We start from the raw sequence: 576 nt of genomic DNA on the forward strand, positions 1-576 counted from the left end.
GCCATAATAAATGCATATTCATCACAAAATATGGCTCCTCTGGTGCGAAAATACGCATGCGCGAACACACTAACGTAGCTAGATTGCATGTGTACTGACTGGTATATGCAGCGGGTACATTATATGCAAGGTCCTCTTCCTATTTCTTAAGACAGGTCTACAGATAGAATTTTATAATATAAATCTATGCTAGAATATCTCCTCTCCACTTTAAATGCAGAATTTTCGCAAAATATAATTCTTCACAGAAGATATTGCACATGCGCGAGCACCGTTTCAGGAGTGCAGTACGGACTAATGACAAGTGCATAATATATAGCTTGCTTTGCTAAGAGAGAGAGAGGAGTGGGAGACTGAGGAAAGGCGACAGGGAAGATATCTTAGGGGTGGTAGAAAAAGAAGGCGGCTGAGCAAGCCACAGAAGAGGCAGGCAAAGGAGGGGAGTGGATGAAACAGGAGTTTTGCACCCTACAGGCTAGGGCGCTTTCCTAATTATAAACACAGGTCTACTGATTAGAATTTATTATAGAAATCTATGCTGAGATTCCTCCTCTCCACTTTAAATACATAATTTTT

This window comes from Priapulus caudatus, unplaced genomic scaffold (assembly GCF_000485595.1).
Source record: "Priapulus caudatus unplaced genomic scaffold, Priapulus_caudatus-5.0.1 Scaffold484, whole genome shotgun sequence".
NCBI lineage: Eukaryota > Metazoa > Priapulida > Priapulimorpha > Priapulimorphida > Priapulidae > Priapulus > Priapulus caudatus.